This window comes from Cupressus sempervirens, chromosome 7 (assembly GCF_028749045.1).
Source record: "Cupressus sempervirens isolate cs-2001-9-10 chromosome 7, ASM2874904v1, whole genome shotgun sequence".
NCBI lineage: Eukaryota > Viridiplantae > Streptophyta > Pinopsida > Cupressales > Cupressaceae > Cupressus > Cupressus sempervirens.
This window is the reverse complement of record NC_143124.1, coordinates 617,446,938-617,466,142: the sequence shown is the minus strand read 5'-3', so window position 1 is coordinate 617,466,142 and position 19,205 is coordinate 617,446,938.

Genomic DNA, 19,205 nt, shown 5'->3' with positions numbered 1-19,205 from the left:
TTAGCTATATGATTGAGTTCAGTGCATGCGTAACACCTTATAGTAGTATCCTTCTTTCTTAGGTGATGCCTTGCACAATTTATACTAGTGTGTCCATATTCTCCACAATAATGACATCTGCACCAGGTATTGTAGTCCCATCCAAATATTGCCTTTACAAGTTGTTCAACTGAGTTGAATGATTTTGATCTGCATTGAGATGCCTTGTGACTATGCTTTTTGCATTTGTAACATTTACCTTCAAATTTTGGTTTCTCCTTGCATTCATTAGCTTTGTGACCATGCTGATTGCAATTATAACACTTTCCATTAAATTTTTCTTTTCCATTACTCCAACATTTTTTTGATGTATGACCAATTTTCCCACAATGATTACATGAGGGTTTTTGATTCCTTTTTGCACCTTGCTTGGAAGATTCACTTTCTTCATTGTACCCAAGTCTTGCTTTACCTTTTTGCATATGAAGATTTTGCTCATTTTGCTAATTCAATTGATTCATGTCTTCTTGAGATTTCATCATTCTCTCATTGATTTTTTTTTCAACATTTAGGTCATTCTTCAAATTTTCAATGATTTTCTTTTCAGATCTTAGTGCTCTCATTGTTCTTTCATTAATTTCTCTTTCATAATTTAGATCATTTCTTATTCTTTCATTCTATGCTTTGAGAATCTTGATTTCTTCATTTGCTTTAGTGATTTGATCAATAAGGTCTTCATGCTGATTGGATTGATTTTGTCCTTCATTGTTTCTTGCCTCCAAGTCTTCTTTTGCCTTATTCCTTTGTTCCAAAATTTCACATAGCCCGACTGATTGAATTTCTTGTTCTCTTTTGAGTTTCCTTGCTTCCTCTTGTAGAGATCCATTCTTTTCTAGGAGTTCTTTGATTTCATTGTTTGCTTCATCTGAGCTGCTTGAAGGAAAAAAATCTTCAATCTTTTCTTCAACATACTTCGGGTCATTCATCTGATTTGCAAGTTCCTTTCTTCTTTTTAGGGATTAAGAAAGATGTTCCTTTGCTTCCTCGAGTTGAACTATGGCCATCTCCAGATCTAGTTTTTCATTTTCAATTGCCTTATTAAGTCTAAATATCTCCATTTGTCCTTAGATCTTTGCTCAAGCTGTTAAACTTTATCTTGAGAACCACAATGCTCTGATACCAATTGTTGGAAATATTCAAGACTAGATAAGTTATTAAGAGGGGAGGGGTGAGTCAATAACTTCAAAACATTTCTTTAAATTCACCACAAATCCATCTATACTACTACATACATTAGTACTGAAAGATAAAACATTCATCACACAAAAGAACACAATGTTTTGGTGACCCAAAAACCTTCCAAATAGAAAGTAAAATTGGGGTGGGGATGGTACCCACAAAACTTCACTACTGTAGCACAAAGTTGGCCTGTTAAGGCTTACATTGACCACTTGTGTTGATCTTCCCTATTAGGAGCACAAGGGACTGCTAGGTCCACCTTGTTAGAGGATTTACAAAGATACAATGAAGTATGCACTCGGTTAAGAGATTTATACAAAGACTGTTAAATCTACCTTGTTAAAGGATTTAGAAACTGATTCACCTATTAGGATGAAGCAATGGATCTACTTACAACTAATTGCTGATAAGATCCTTTATGCACTGATCACCTTATGTGATAGATATGACTTTTCTACTCTTGAATTGACCTTACTGCATGTCTTAAACTAGTGCTGATAATCTTTGGCATGCACTTCTAAAAATACTTCATAGTACTTCAATACAATGATATCTTACAATGCATCTTACATATATACCTTTCCAATTTACAAAATAGCAAGGTCGGCCAAAATACAAGTGAACAACACATTACAAAGTTGGCCCAATAGTAAATAACTCGGGTTCATTGAACTGACTCGGTGACCTTTTGATACTTGGTGTCCACTGCATTACATGACATTGTCATGTATTCGATAGAAGTAAAGGCTCGGTCCATACTGATCACTTGATGTAGTTATGAACTTGGTGACCACTGGTGACTCAATAAATGTAGTGTCACTCAGTAGATACTGCACACTGAGTTTACCTTGCTTCACTCAGTAAACACTACTTCTTCCAACACTCAATTTACACTGAATTTCCATGACACAAACTTATTACTCAGTAGACATTGAAAAGCTCAATAGACACCGTTGGTCTTCACATTGCCTGCATTGACTCAATAGCAACTATTCTGCTCGGTATAAACTACTAAACACTTCAAAGCTTGGTTAACACTAGAATGCTCGGTGAGCATAGGAAACTAAGTGCTGAGCTTGGTAGCTACACTGATATAGATAATTGTTGTTAATAATGGCAATAATAACTTAATGCCAACAATTACCCCAATCTCAACTTCACAAAATTTTGCAACCAACAAAAAAAATAAAAAGGAGCAAATGTTCTTGTGCATTTCTTGGAAAGTAGAAAAGTCTCACTCTACTATGTACAAATATTTACAATTTAAAAGAATCAAACAAAGCCATTGACTGGCTTGTTAACATAGCTGCCCTTCCTTACAAGTTGATTTCTCCTCCCATGTGCATGGGCATCTAAAAAAAGAAACAAACATGACAAGCATGTTGTTGCAACTTGAAGCAGCTTCACAATGCTAGAAATAATGAAGCTACTCTCTAGCACTGGGATGCCTCAATACTAAGAAAAACATGCTTGCTCTTCCTTGTGGTCTTCTCCCTCACGCTTTTGAATGAGCATGAATATGGGAAACTTGCATTATTGTAGAGCTAGATGCCTAATGGGAGATCCTCTTGATGGCTTCAGGTCTAAGCAATCAACCTTGACCTTACCATTGTGCTCTACAAAAGCTGTATCCTCATGGCCAGTAGGGCTGGCTTTGATGGTATGGTTGGTGATGTGTGTCTCTCCACTTTTTTTAGAAGGGGGGGAATACTACTTTGCTTAAAGTAAGCAAATTTTTGCGTTGGGGGCTCCTATGCTTCAGCTACTTGCAACTAGGTAAGCTTGAGCCTTGTCTCCTCTTGATCTACAACAAACCATCTGTCAAGGTCCAACTCAAATTGGGCCACCCTCAGCTCAAATTCCATAGAGTGGAGGTAGGCAAAACATTCATCTTTACTCTCATAATATGGAGGATTGAAAAACAAATCTTGATGGAAGGGATCCATGAAGAAGCGTTTAATCTGAGAACCTCATAGAAAGTGTGAGAAACACAAAAAAGATCAAGAGATCTTTACACAAACCAGCACTTGGTCTATTGATACTAGAAGATGTATAGAGTCATCATGGTGTTAGATAAAATGCCTCTAAAGGCTGATTTCACTAAGAATAACACCCAAATTCTCAATGCATATGATTGGATTGGCTTCCAGTAGACTTGTGTAGCTGAAAATGATTGTCCCACTGAGCATGCCAACAATTGTTGACACAAAAGTCTGCACCCTTGCATAAGGAACTACTTCTCAGGTGACCTTGTGTAACATGGAAGAAACCTCCAAATATGGGACTTGTGCTCTAAGGCTGAATCTCTAGAGAAGGCCAAGTTCCTTACTATCAAGATGCACCTACACTACCACTTGAGAAGAAAAGGGAGAAGGAAACTAAAATTAAAATGTAGATAGGGAAAGGGGGGCGATGCATTGAGATTGAAATAATAGTTAAAACTCTACCTATGGATGCACTATGCATCAATGAAACAACCAAAATACACCGACTGGACCCTAATCTATCTTCAAAGGAAATACATGTAGGTTTGGAATTGACTAAAGAGCTGAAAAGGAAAAGATATTTTACTATACAAGAACTGCTAACAGACTTAACACAACATATAGATATGATAAAATGGAAAAGAAATATTAACTATAAGGCAAATACATGCACTAGACAATAGAATGGAAAGAATAGGTAAGAAAATGAGAAGTTTCACTAATGTAAGGCAAAGTTGTAGAGCATAATACTGCTGCAAAATACAAAAAAAGAAGAACGTAGAAAAAATATTTACAAATTTCCTTTATAGATTGGGCATAACTCAAATTTGACTATGAAGTTCAAACCTCAACCAAAGTGGAGTTAAGTTGCAAAGAGTAGCAATAAATGAATATCAGAGCTCAATCTGATCATGAAAGACAATCTACTGTAATGAAGTGACAAGAAGGGAAAAACAAATGCATCTAGCTATAAGAAATCAAATCCCATGAGATTTGACTTTACAATCATTAATGAGGCATAGAGATGCATAGATGTCATGCAAACAAGGCCATATAATATCATTCAACATTAAATAATAGTCATTGTAATGTGTTATGGCGGCAAAAAATAAATTCACATCATTGTCAAAAAATGCAAGATGGGATAACACACAATGTTAACCCGTTGTGAAAATTTTAGAGTTGACCTCTGTGGAATAAATTTGATTTTCCCCCAAAAGGTGTGAACCATCAATGTAGATCTTCATTTTGGAATGAACGACTCAGATGATGCAAAAATCTTGTCAACAAGTGATTATAACCCAAACGTAGATCAAGTTCTTCTTAAAAAGAATGGATAGCCCAGATACACTTGGACAATATCCAAAGATTCACAACACAACATAAGAAAGATCTGCCATGTGGCATAAATTTGTTGGTCGACACCATTCCCAAATGCATGGTTGAAGAGGCAACAAAGATTTCACAATTTCATAGAAGCAAAAAGATAAGCCTTCTGAAATAGAAAAAATGGTTAATGCAAAATGTTAACCTTGAAAAAAATGTGTGTTAACCCACAACTCAACACATGGAGGAAATCAAGCCAACTTGATCAATGAACAAATTGAACTAGCTCAACCAATGAAGGAACTGAGCCAACTTGGCTCATGAAGAGACTAAGTTAACATGAGATATTAACCCAACCAAAAAGTGTGTTAACTCACATCAAAGAATCCAACCCATTGAAGATCTCTTAGATCGATTATCAGTGATGGGCTAAATGGGGGAAAAAATTGGCCAATCAACAAAATTTCTTCACTTTTTGGCTTTAGGTATAGATTGTAGTTGTTACTCATTCTTACAAACCTAATTTTGGTTAAGTATGAGTGCAGTCTCTCATACCATGCTCTGCGTGCCTATTTTAATCCATACAAGGATTTCTTCAGTCTACACACTTGATTCTTACCTTCTCTATTCTCAAAACCTTTATGTTGTTCTATGTAGACTCCCTCTTGTAGGATTCTATTCATATATGTAGATTTTACATCCATCTGGTACACTTTGAAGTTCTTGTATATAGAAAACACTAGGAGTATCCTTACTCCTTCTAGTCTAGCCGATGGTGCAAATCTCCATAGTATATGCCCTTTTCCTATGCAAATCCTTTGCAAATAAGTCTAGCCTTATTATTAACAACTTACCCATTTTTGTCCATTTGATTTTGGTACATCCATTTTTTTCCAATAATATTCTTGTCTCTTGGTCGGGTTACCAAGGCCATGCATCATTCTTTATTATCTGATCAATTTCTTCCTTCATGGCCTTTCTCTAGTATTCATCCTTAAGATCTTCCCTAGTAGCTCTTGGTTCCATGTGTGGGAGAATACATACTATCTCTATCACCTATCTCTTGGTCATCACTCCAACATCCTTATCTCTAATGATTTGTTTGGCTGAGTAACTTCTTCTTGAGTTGGTACAACTTCTTGTGCAAGTTCCACCTCTATTAATACTCTCTCCATTGTATCATTTAGTGACATATATTCAAGAAATTTTAAATTATCTGGTTCTCTCTTGTTTTCATCTTCATTCTTCTATGAGAACTCATCTACTTTCACATTGGTAGATTCCACAATTTTATTTGTCTTAAGGTTTAGACAATGACAATCTTTGCTTTTGGTAGAATATCCCATAAAGATACTCTCATCACTCTTAGGCTCAAAATTTCCTTGATATTCATCTCTCTTGATGTAGCATTTTCTTCCAAATACCTTGAAGTAACTCATAGATGGTAAGTGACCAAACTATAGTTCATAGGGAGTTTTCTTCAGTCCCTTCTTTACTTGCACCCTATTCAAGGTGTACACTATTGTGTTCATAGCTTCTCTCCAATATATCTATGCAATATTGTTCTGATTCATTAAGGTTATGGCATAATCTATGATGCCCTATTTCTTTTTTCAGCAATTAACACCATTCTATTGTGGCATCCTAAGAGTTTACATCTTCCTTCTAACATGCTCCTGGCAATAATCTTCATATTATTGTAAGGTAAGCTCACCTTACCAATCTGATCTCAAGAATTTCAATGCCCTACTAGTCTCCCTTTCCAACTTTTTCTTGTAGACCTTGAACATGTGGAAGGCTTCTAATTTTTCTTTCAAATATATAGTCCACATAATTCTAGGAAAGTCCACATAATTCTAGGAAAGTCATTGATAAATCACATAAATTATATATCACCAAATACACTCTTTGTCCTCATGGGACCACACACATTAGTATGACATAGATATAGAACTTGTTCAGAAGTAAATGACTTGCTAGACAAACTAGAGCTTGCTAACTTTCCTAGTTGACAACCTTTACATATAACATTGTTAGGTTTGGTAATAGAAGGTATACCTCGTACACATTTTCACTTCCTACCTTAACAATGCTCTCAAAATTTACACGACATAACCTTCTATGCCACAAACAACTATTTTCATTCTTAGCTACCAATAATTTATTATCATATTGAGGTAGAAGAGGTTACCTCTGGTCTATTCTCCCATAGCCAAAATTTTGTTCGTCTTGTCAAATATTCTGCAAGACCCTTTGTTAAACTCAAGACTATAACCTTTATCCATTAGTTGAGCTACACTCAACATGTTATATTTCAATTCTTCCACTAAATATACATTTTCACAATTAGTGGACTCATTTAGGGCTACAACACCCTTACTTATCACTATACATGGTGAGTTGTTGCCAAAATTTACCATTCCCCCATTGTAGGCTTCAACCTCATGAAACTTGCTCCTATCACTAGATATGTGGTGTGTGAAATTAATATCTATTATCCACTTCTTGTGGATACTAGTACTACTTATCATGGATATTTTCACCCTCTCTTTTGTCATAATGACACAAGATAGTTTGTCCTCAACTTCATCATTGTTACTGGTTAACTCTTCATTAATCACACCTTCTTTGACAATATAACATCACTTATTTTCCTTGCCTTTGGAGTTTTTCCATAATTTTTCAATCTCTTTCTTTATATTCTCTAGACATCTAGCCACATAGTGTCCCACCTTCTTGCAATCAAAGTACTTAGATAAAAAATTACTTTTGTAGTTTTCTATACCTTTGATCATTATTTTTGTGAATAGAGCCTCTAGCTCTTCTTGTCCAACTTCTTCAACATACATAATCTTGTCTTATGTATCTAGATGTGGTTTCCTCCTCCCTTCCTTTTTGTGTTATAGTTAGTGCAACTGAGGCCTTGAATATAGTTTCAATCTCGGGTGATTGATTGTTGTCAAAATTACTTAGCTCAAAGAAGTGAGCTTATTGACCAAAGCATCAAGAGATAATCCCAATTTTTATATAGTTCTTAGCTCTTCAATGGCTTATACCCTTATGGTATACTTGGGATGCAAGGATCTCAATATCTTTCTTACACACACATCCTCTTGAAGTGTGCCTTTAACTTCTTTGATGACTTGTATCACATCTTTCACCCATTTACCATAGGTCTCAATGTTCTCTCTTTCTTGCATCCTCATGTCATCAAATTTATTTCTCAAGATTTCATCTTTAGCCTTCATGACATGCTTATCATTTCCATAGATGATTTTTGAGATTCTTCTACATTTCATATGTTGCTTCTAGATCTTTTACATCTTTGTACTTAGAGTAGGCTAGGGTGCTAGTTAGAGACTCCATTGTGGAAGTGTGCACTTCCTTCTCCTTTAACTATTTTGGGCTGAGTTGACAAACATGTTCAACATATTTGACCTCTACATGGGTCTAGTAAGCATCAACAAGGGTTATTAGATGCAAAAACATCTTTCTATAGCATGAACTATAGTTTTTCTTAGAAAACTTCAATGTGCCCCTTTTAAACATTGTAATATTTTCCTCGAGCTATCATACTTTTTCTTCAAAGGACCTAGGCTTTGATACCAATTTTTTGTGCAACCATAGGTTTATCTACTTGGATGGGGGGGGGGGGGGGGGGGGGGTGGGGTGGGTGTGAATCAATATATTCTAGTATTTTCAACATTTCCTCTTATGCTCTACTTAGTGTCAGATAACAGGTTACTTCTAACTATAACTTGAACAACTAGAGTCAAGAAAAAATAATGAACACATTGATAGAAAAACATAACACAATATTTATCTCATGAAAACCCAACTAGGATAAAAACCATAGTGTGTGAGTCAATCCTTATGAAGCTTGCACTCTTCTTAAGTGCACCCAATCAAGAGGTTATCTCTTAGAAAAGATTACAAAGATATTTTTGGGTGTCACTTAGTTAAGGGATTTAGATAAGACCTATAAAAGTCTTGCCATGTTAGGAGCAACCTAGTTAAAGGAATTCTAAATAGAAGCTAATAAGATTGCAAACTAGGAAAACAAACCATCTTTAATAAAGTACTCATTATCCAAACATAAGTGTAGAGGAAGGTTTGTTTTGGTTCTAGAATGTTGAGACCAAATCTTTTTATAACCATCTTTAGTATTGTGCTTCTTTTGTTAGTTGTAGTCTAGATTAAGTGATCATGTTTTGATAGAAGTCTAAGTATTCTCTCTTGGAGGATGTTTGAAAGGGCTCTTTTACAGTGCTCATGGATGTTTGCATCCTCTAGAGGTTTCCACCTATAGGGATTTGAAGAGGTTTTGTAGGGAGGAAGGATGTATTTTTTTAAATTTTCACCCCACTAATTTTTGAGGATTTAAATTGTGTCACCCAAGTCCATTAACCACCTTACTCCCATTATTGATTTTCCATGATAAGTTGTGAGAAATGATATTTTTGTAGTAAGACATAAAGCTCCATATCCTTGAACCTTTGGGGAGATTTCTAATTTTGAAGAAAGAGACTAGTTCTCTACTGTTTAAGTATTTAGAATGCAATATTTCAGCCCATTTTAAATTTGGTTTACTTACAAGGTTCCATGACAGTTTAGCTCCTAAGACTTTTCTTTGGTCCTTAATATTTTTCAAGCCCAAGCCACTATGTTCAGTTGGCAAGAACAATGAGTTCTAGGCCATCAAGGTGATTTTATTTTCCCCATTCACCCCTTGCCAAAAGAAATTCCTATGTAGCTTGTTAATTTCATCCTTTTTTCAAGTAGGAAGGAGGAAACATGTCATCTAGTAGACAGGGGTATCAACTTAAAAAAAATTCAGCATTATCATCTTACTTGTGAAAGAGAGCCGCTTCTCCTTTTATGAGGCTATTTTATTTTTGATTTTTAAGATGGTAGATTCCTAGGTGCTTCATGATTTGGTACCTTTATCAAGGGATATCCCTAATTATTTATATGGGAGTGTTCCCTTTTTGGAGTTTAGTAGGTTACAAATATCATTTTCCAGGTTAGGGTCTATATTTATGAAGAAATTTTTTGATTTATCTTGATTAATTTTTGTTGAAGTTGATGAAAGATCAACACCATAGCTCTCAAGAATCACCTACATGCAAATACCTCTCACAAAAAGAGAGAAGCAAAAACTATGGAGCCTGGAATTCCCAGATCCATGGATGAGATGTTCTTGATGAGCAAAAAGATAAATTGCTATTATCAAAAGTGAATGAATAAGTTTACAAAGAGATCAATCCTTATAAAGGAGATCAAAACCCTAACATAAATCTAACCTAGGTTGTATGATAATAATTAATAAAATAATTAATTATTATATGCCTAAAGTTTAGCTTAAGTAAAATAGAGTTAATAAGTAACTTAATAATTAAATCAATATGATTTAATTTAATAATAAAATACTTTATTATTTTATCACCCCCCCCCTTATGATAAACTTAGGGAGTAGCCAAAAAATATAGAAACTACTACTAAAAATAAATTTGGGTCTTGGCAACAAGGCCTGATGAAGTACCCAAGCATAACCAAATCTCTGAAAAGAGGAGAAATATAGAAAACCACATGGGAAAAACCCTACTCCAAAAAGAGATGGAAATAATTTTGAAAAAAAACTAGTGAAGGACTAAAGAAGCCTCCAAACCAGGGAATATCCCATAATATATGAAAAAAAATGATCACGAAGAACACCACTAAAGCATGTAGAAGTTGTAAAGCTCTGTCAAAAGTAAATGTTGATTTGAAGAAACTCCACTGAAATAGAACCTAACTAGGTAGAGAATATTATAATCTATATGAGTTATCTTAGAAGACACTAATCAAATTAGGAGGCACATAAAGGTAAACAACTAAACTCAAAGATCCAGATGGCATAAAACACCAAATCCTAAAGAGTTGATCAATTGAACATGGAAGGATGTAACTAAAGCAGGAACAAAAAGAAGAGTGTATCTATGGTAAATGATCCATCTTACCAAAATGCATAGGTACCCAACCATTGCATCCATGTAGTACATAGGAACAAATACTAAATACATAAATCACTCCATCAAACCAAGCAAGAATAAGAAACAATAGAAGAATCCCCTTAATGTAGACAAGGGTGAGGTAATAAGCTATTGGAAAAGTGGGCCAATAGAACTGAATGTCAAGGAACCATGATCAAGATGCACAAAAAAATACATATGTGTGTACTGGGGTGATCAATCTCAAACATGTCATGAGGCTAATGTCATGGAAGGGACACTCAATGGACAAAGGAAGATGACAAACAAAGGCAAAATATCAATCCCCATAACACTTTAATTAGAGTAGTGAATATATAATAAGGCACAAGATAGGATGAATCCCAAGAATATAGTAATATGCATGAGTGTCTTCAGATGACATTGCTCAAATCAGAAGGCAAAACAAGGAAAAATAACTAAAACGATAATATAGATGCAATATGACACTTTATCTCAGTATGTTTACAAGAATGTATACAAATAATGTCTAAATAGAATCAAAGAGACATAAGGCTGATAAAATAAATAGTACAACCCACAAATCATTTGAAGTAACAAAATTGATCCCTAGACCTAAAAAAGCCAAAATATCTACTTGAATGCAAAAAAGAAAAAAACTAAATAGAATGTGCCTAGGGTAGAATTTGGAAAAACAACCAACATCACTAGAAAAAGATCTAAAAGACCTCTCCAATGATATAAAGAATTCCAAAATCAAAGATCAGATGCTCAAGATATGTCTCCCAAAGTGCAAAATAGAACTTGTGACTTTGATAGCAAAAAAGAGTCATCAATAAAGCATCTAAATTGAAAAATTCTGTACCATTGTGATGAGCTCAAAACTAGATTTTTGAGGATATCTTATTCGTGGAAAATGAAGTCAATATGCTTGAGATATGAGAAAAAAATTGAAGTTAGGTCCAAAAAAATCTAGGAGGGGTGACATGAGTGCTGATGTCAACAAGTGATGAGCATAATTTTGATGGTCAAATGGCCGTCATAGCGAAACAAATGCCAAAAAAAATGACCCATACTGGAAAAACCTAATTAGCAGAAATACTATGCTAGAAAATAAATGGCCAATGTTAGAAGTAAAATTTGGTGGCCAATAAAGACATGTGCCAAAAGTTGATTGGTTGGTATATAAGACATGTGCCAAAAAAACTCATACATGCCAAACTACTTGTGAACTCAACTACAGTCATAAAGGAAACCACTCAATTAACCATGAGAAATGTCATATGGAAGAAAAAGACAATATGATTTTTCAACTCCCAAAGTCAATGGGTCACAAGTAAGAGAGGAGTGAGCACACCAATCAAATTGCACACCAAAAAACTATAGATTCTCATGTTCTTGCGAAGGCCAAAAATCACTAAGGAGCACATTTCTATAAGGCCAAGTTGATGACATGGAAAGTAGAGGTTATGCAAGGTATATGGAGGAGACAAAAATAGTGATCAGGCCTCCAAAGCATAGCATAATATTTGCCAAAAACAAGGCAATCACCAAAATTTTGTAAAAATCCATGGCAATCCACCACAACAAACTCTACCAAAAAACATGCATAGGAGGCCAGAGAACTAATTGCAAGGTCATAAAAAAATATGACCACCATGCATTACAAGATGTGGTATGAGGGTACAAGATTATGTGATTAGCATAAATGGTGTTGGGACTTCACATTATTGGGCCCTTTCTCCAAGACAAGATGATTGCAAACCAAAAAACCCCACCAATAAACAAGTCTATAGGTGGATGTAAATGCAATCAGTGCTCATAGGGGAATGAAACTTGAAGGAAAATACCTAGGCAAGAGGTGTGAGGCCTACATGGATGAGATACAATGAACACAGGCATTGCAACTCACAAGCATGAGAAATTCTCTGGCATGCATGGGGGTTGAGGTATGCCAGCTCAAATCACAGATTCTAAGGATGGTCCACCAAAAAGTTGTAGTTCTCCAAATAGAGGGGCTAAGCATGTGGAAGAGGGGATAGAGCCAATCATGGAGAAAATTTCACTCAAAAAGACATGAGGGAACTACAGAGATTAGAGACCTATTGCAAATGAAAAATGCCCTAAAAAATGAGGCTTGTTCACCTAATAAAATAGACACATGTTCACAAAAGCTTCCAAAAAAAACATTTAGGGAGGCCACTTGTCCTATTCATGCTCAAAAGGTCCACACAAAATAGAGGACATGGTCCACACAGTCAATAGGTGATGATGTGGTATGCGTGTCAGAGTCTGCGCTTTCTAGGTTTCCAATATTGATAAAAAAACCTTTCCCCAATCTTTCTTGTTTCCAAAAAATTGGTGCAGAGAAGTATGCAAGAGGGAAGTGTAGGAGATCCCAAGGTGGTACATACACAACCCACAAAAATTTGCACTACTTTTTTGTAAAACAAAAAATTGGATAATAACTTTTTGGTAAAATCAATAAATAAAATCGTTGCCTCATAAAATGTGCCTAGCTCGTAGGCCTGGGTGCAAATGTTTTTATGCTTCATATTTCAGCAACATCCAAACTAGACATATTTTATATGGAAATGAGGGGTTTTTGAGTGCTCTGAGCTCAATAGTGATGTTCATTTGTGCTCAAAATGACCCAAAAAAGGTGAACCCAAGATCCAATACAAAACACCTCTAAAAAAGTGAAACCTTTTGAAGGAAAATTATAGATATGAAAGTCAAGCCAAACCTCTCATAAATAGAATAGGGGCATGAAGATCTGGAGTTGTGATACCATGTTGAAGTTGATGAAAGATCAAACCCACAACTCCCAAGTATCACCTGCAAAGAGAAGCAAAAGCCATGGAGGTTGGAATTCCCAGATCCATAGATGAGACATTCTTGATGAGAAAAAAATATAAATTGCTATTATAAAAAATGATTGAATAAGTTTACAAAGAGATCAATCCTTATAAAAGAGATCAAAACCCTAACATGAATCTAACCTAGGTTGTGTGATAATAATTAATTATTATATGCCTAAAGTTTAGCTTACGTAAAATAGAGTTAATAAGTGACTTAATAATCAAATCAATATGATTTAATTAATAAGAAAAAACTTTATTGTTCTAACAAATTTTTATCCAGATGCCCTTGAATAGGCCTATAGGATTTCCTTAAGTTTAGTTGCTTCACTAATCATGCTGGTCCTAAATATCATTATGTCATCCACAAATTGTTGGTGGGTGATAGTAGCCAAATCTGTGGTTACTTTAATGTCATTGATTTGGTTATCTATCCTAGCTCTAGTTAAGGCTCTACATAGGGCCTCCACCATGATAATGAAAATGAAAGAGGATATGGGGTCTCCTTGTTGAATTCCCCTTGAGGAGGAAAAAAAAGCCTTCTAGAGATCCATTTAGCATAATTGAGAACATGGAGGTTGAAATACATTCAAAGACTAAGTTAATCCAAAGCTGAAATTTTCAAGGACTTTGCATAAAAATCTCCAGTCTACCTTGTCGTATGCTTTACTTATATCAAGTTTAATAAGCATGATGGGTTTCTTGTTGATTTTGATAGAGTGTATTTTTTCTTGAGCAATATTAACCCCATCATAGATAGATCAGTCTTATATGAATACAATCTACTCCTTGTTGATGATGAGTGGTAGTAGTTTCTAGATCCTGCTTGCTAGTGTTTTAGATAGTAATTTATAAATAGTGTTGCATAGTTCTATTGGTATACAATCATAAAAATTATCAACATGTTCTTTTTTTGGGATAAAGGCTAAAAAGGTATGGTTGATTTCTCTAAGTAGATTGCCTAAATTTCTTACCCCTTCAATTGCATCAACCACTTCTTGTCCAATAAATTGCCAACATTTCTAGAAAAACATTTCACGAAAGCCATCTAGTCCTAGGGCTTTGTCAAGTTGCATTTTTTTCTAGAAATTGTCAATTTCTTCTTTAGTAAATTTATCCTTTAATAATCTATTTTTCTCTTGATTAATCAATGTAGGAATATTATTGATGAAGATATCATGAGTCCTTAGATTAGAAGATTCATAATTATTAAGGATGTGTTGGAAATGATTAATAGCCTCATTCGTGATAACCTTGGGTTCCTTAGTTGAATCACCATTCTGTATCATAATTTTTATTATTCTATAAATATTTCTTTGAATCTTGGTACTATTGTGAAAGAATTTAGTGTTTTTATCCCTAGTTCCAAGCCAAGTTTCCCTTGATTTCTGTTTCCAAAACAATTCCTCTTTGGCTAGAATGTACTCTAGATCAAATTTAATGCTTTTTAAATTTTTTTTTGGTAAGTGTCTTCATCCATGCCATGACTAATGGTATGTTTATTGAGCATATCAAGTTCTAACTCTATTCTCATTTTTTCCTCAAAGATATTACCAAACCATTCTTTATTCCATGTGATTAACTTGTTTTTAATTCTTTTGATCTTGTTAACCAAGAATTTTTTTTTTCATCCTTTAAAATTAAGGCTTTCCCACCATTTTTGTATGAGGAGAAGAAGTCTCTCAACCTTCAGCCATATGCACTCAAATGTGAAGGGAGTATGCTGGAGTTTTGAGTCATCAATAGTGTTGAGGAGAATCGGGTAGTGATAAAAACCATAGAAGAGCAATATCTCTATTTTGAGGCCAAAGGGAAATTCAATCTAGTTGACTTTAAAGAAAAAGTGATTAAGTTTTTTAGCTATAAAATCTGCTCCATTTCTTTTGTTGGTTCAAGTATGGATTCCATCCTCAGTTTTTAGTTCCATCAATTGATTGGATTGGATCCATGTGTTGAAGCCATTCATAGAATTGGGATTGGGTTGTTTGCCCCCATTTTTTTTAGTTGGATCCAAAATGGTATTGAAATCCCCTCCAATGAAGATAGCTTGGTTTGGATAATTTCCTAAGGTGTAGTTTTAGTTCCTGCAATAGGATTTTCCTTGATAGTGAATCTATAGGACCATAAATATTTAAGACGAGGAATGTAAGATTAGTTTTAGTACTTCTAACTAAACCCAACATCTACCATCTATTATATGATATCAAGATATAAATGAGTTTCCTTGGATCTGATAGAATAGCTAGACCTTTGAGGCACCATTGATCAGGCTATCGTAGATGTCCCAAAAACCTAGTTTCTTTTTCAAATTATCTAATTCTTTTAGATAAAGTTTAGTTTTCTACAATAAAATGAGTTTTGGTTTAAATTTATTAATTCAATCTTTGAGAAAATGATGTTTTTTAGGGGAATTACAACATCTAACATTCCAAAAAAGGGTCTTCATTGCCCCTTGGGAGGGAAATTCCCCATCCCTACATGAAATAAATATGTTATCTTGGTTTGATTTTCCAAGTTTCCATATATAATTCTAAGCTCAACAAGGGATTTACTTCCCCTTTTCTTTAATGATTTTGCATAGTCAAGGTTGTTCCCATCCTCCTCTATAATAACAATGCCTAGTTTAGGGTCATTATTTCTTTCCTCAAGTTCAACCAATTCATTTTCTATAGTATGTTAACAATCATTGATGGATTCTAATTTTTTAATTTTATTAATATAAAACTCTCTTTGAAAATTAATCTTTTCCATATCCATAAAATCATGAAGTGCTTCATCCAATGTGTCATTTAGAATTTGCTTCACTACCTGATCAGACTGGTGTATAATAAGGTTTGAGGTGTTCTTTTCCATCTCAACTGGAATTTTGCTAAGAGCAGGGAAAGAGGAAGGGATAATATCCATCAAGGATTGGATTTCTATGTATTGGATCGATACAACATGGTTAGGTGCAAAGGGTTCCAAGGGAGAAAGGTCAATGCGAGGTTCCCATTCATGGGTAGAGGGGACTACATGACAAGAAGGGTGAGTTTGGGGGGAGAGATGCGGAGAAATTGAGCTATTTGAATGTTAGTTTTGATCTTGTTGCTCTATTTATGGAGGTGGGAGCTCACCTTCTTCCAAGTTCTCCTACTACTTGTTGATGACAACATAGTGCCTTTGTGATCTGCAATTGGAAGAGAAGTAGGAAATGGGAGGAATAAATGGTTTAGCTGGGGGGAAGATGGACTATTACTTTCTAAGGGAGACAAGGGGTTGTAGAGGAAGGATGGTCTGACAGGTAAAGAAAAGGAGTTTGAAGAGTAATTAGGATTGATGAAATCTTCTAAAAGTTGGTAAAGATTAGAGGTATGAGGGATTTCCTAAAATGTATCATTCAAATTTGATGTGAAAATAGAAAAAATTCCAATAGTACCCTTGTATATCTTTGGTTGTAGCTCATATATGCAATGATTGGTAACGATTTTGATAGGTTTAGATCTTTAGGGGCTTTTCCCATAAATATTTTAATAATGGAGTCAGCCATATAACATTGTATAAAACCAATCAATATTCTAATTTTTTTACCTATCATTCTCAAGATACTATGATGCATCAGTTCCATTAGATAGTTATTAAAATAGACCCATTTTTGAGGCTCATATTTGTTTTCCTTTTATTATTAAAATTAGGCCTTCATTTCTTGAATTAAATATTAAAACCTTTGTAAAAAATATTCTCAGAATCAAGAAGTACTTTGGCTAGGTCTGAAGACAAACAATCCAAAAATAATGTGCATTGATTTATGATAGTAATGCTTACCAAAAAATCCAAGGATAAATTGAACTAGTTCACCACAACCAAGATGTGGACTAACTCCTCTTCCTATCTTGTAAAGATTCCATGAGATTCACATCTTTCCCAAATTTTGTTGGAGATGCCATTACTAATATTAATGGTGGATGAGACATCACTGTTCAAGGGTTTGCTTGCAGGTTCTAGTTTATGATGTCTTCATTTTGTTCTAGTTGGGATTATGCTCCCCCCTATAGAAACCCTAGGAAATTTGATCATTGTCTCTGTATTCATACATCTCCATAATGTTGGGTAGTATTTGTTGGCCCTCCAATCTTTATTTTTTGCTTGAACTAGTGTCTTCTACCTAATCTCTTTTTCTTTGCCAATGAGATTATTTTTTATTGATATTTGAACATATTTCATTAGATCAAAATAATTCCTTCACAAAATACCTTTTTTAGATACTATCTTCCTTGCCCTTCCAGTTGTATTATTGTACTTTTGAGCTAGACTAAACTTACATTCATTCTAAGGTAGTTATTCTCCATTATTTTCCTTTGTTTGGAGATTGGGTGCTTTATGATAGGTTTCTTCATGATTCTTCCATACAGATTGTATGTTAGCATTATTATCTTCCAAAATATCAAAACAATTGGAGATTGCTACCATGTATTTTGTTCGCATGAAGTAATTTGCATGTAAATCTACTACGAGGATAGTCAGATCTGCCCTCTTGAACACATTGGTAGTATTATCTACCTTGCTAAGGTAATGCTTGAGTAGAGTTTGTATTCACTTCATAGTTCTCTTAGATAGTACTTCATGTTATTCGATAGTGCCTTCTACTTTTTAATAGTTCCTCCTCTTTTTGGATAGGGACTCCTCTAAGTCTTTAACATTATTTTCTAGCAATGACAAAAAAAAATCATTATGTTGATAGCCAATTTAAGTAAGATGATTTTTTCAAGTAACAACCCAAAAATTTTGCCTCTCATCACCAGTAAGAATTCTCCTCTTTGTAGAAAACCACGTGAAGGATGCCACTTTTGATAGATAATTTTTACAAAAAATAAGTTAATATAACACTTTTCATCTTTATCAACATCCTCCAAAACCTGATAGCTAATTCTAATAAAATAATACCCACTCTTTCCAACACACCAAATCACTTTATCTTCATTTCTAGTCCTCAAAATGTTTCTACTTGCAAATACCTCTTGCATCCTCTCCTTGAGTTGTTCTTCCAAACCAACATTTTCAAAGATTTTCCATATCCAACTCTCTCCAAACTATATTACCTCTCTTTCAAGGTATCCTACAACCTTTGATCCCCATTACAATTCCAAGTGTTTTACATCCACCCCAAGAGTCAATCCAAATTAGCATGCTTATTGTTTCCAAGTTGCTAGGTTAAATGATTTGTAATGAGAGACCTACAATATAAAATAAAATTCTAGATTGCAAATACCCTAGGATATCACTAATAGTAAGAATTATATTATTCACCTAGGAGTCCAAATACTTTTCTCGAATAGTTTTAACCTACAATAGATATTGATCCACATACATCGTCCACACTACTTTTGCCCTTAATGCTTTATTCACTAAAATCCATTTTCTCATCGTAGTCCCTCCATGCATTTTTGGCTTATATAATTGTTCCTATGTAATTAGGATTCATCCCTCCTCATCCCTTCTCTTTTTCCAAAAAAACTTCCTCATTCTACTCTTAATCAAATTAAAATTTTTCTTTAGAATCTTGAGACAACTCATAGAAAAGATAGGGATGGATGAAATCACCAATTTTAGAAGCATAATTTTCCTTTCCAAAGTGAGCCACTTAATCTTCTACCCTTCTACTTTCCTAATGAAAATTCTATCAGCCAAGTTCTTCCATATATTTTCTTGAGAAGCTCCTTAAAACAACAAAATTTACAAATATTTATTTGGTATCTCACCAATCCTCATACCCAAGATTAGAATAATCTCCCTATGAATCTATTGAGATGGATCAAAGAAATAGATCTATGATTTCTGCCAACTAATAG